This window comes from Pocillopora verrucosa, chromosome 7 (genome assembly GCF_036669915.1).
Source record: "Pocillopora verrucosa isolate sample1 chromosome 7, ASM3666991v2, whole genome shotgun sequence".
NCBI lineage: Eukaryota > Metazoa > Cnidaria > Anthozoa > Scleractinia > Pocilloporidae > Pocillopora > Pocillopora verrucosa.
Window position 1 is genome coordinate 11207984 of NC_089318.1, and position 587 is coordinate 11208570.

Genomic DNA, 587 nt, shown 5'->3' on the forward strand with positions numbered 1-587 from the left:
TACAAAATGTCCAAATTGGGCCTGTAGACAGGTTCCATGGTCAAAATAGCCTGAAAATAGCCTCCCGCTTGAAAGATGATATGATGTCACTGTTTAAGAACAGAGATTAGTTGGATTGCGTTTCTTCTTTCAGAATTATCAAGGAAAGAGAAAAGCTTGAAGAGGGTGTAGGTTTGGGTGTAGCAAGAATTGTCGTTGTTACGTTCTGGCAACAATTGTTTGCAGCTACCATGGTCAGTGACAAAGAAAAGTTACCATGTATTCACCACGACTTTCAAAAAAGCGAATGGACGGCAATAGGAAGAGTGTTAGAACTCAAACAGTACCGAGAGTTCAGCAGCCTCACTGGCCTGGACGACTTTTCTTCTGCCAGGATGCCATCAGCAAAGAAGACTGCTAGAATGCCGCAGAGTCAACCAGAAAATGAAGCCAAGACTCAGTGCTTACACTACCTCAAAAAGTTTATTAGATCTCTGGATGCTCCTGCTCTGGGCACTTTCCTGAAATTCACTATGGAAAGCGATATAAAGCCTGAACACCAGGAAGTTTCATTTACCTCAATGGATGGCGAGTTGCGGCGACCAATT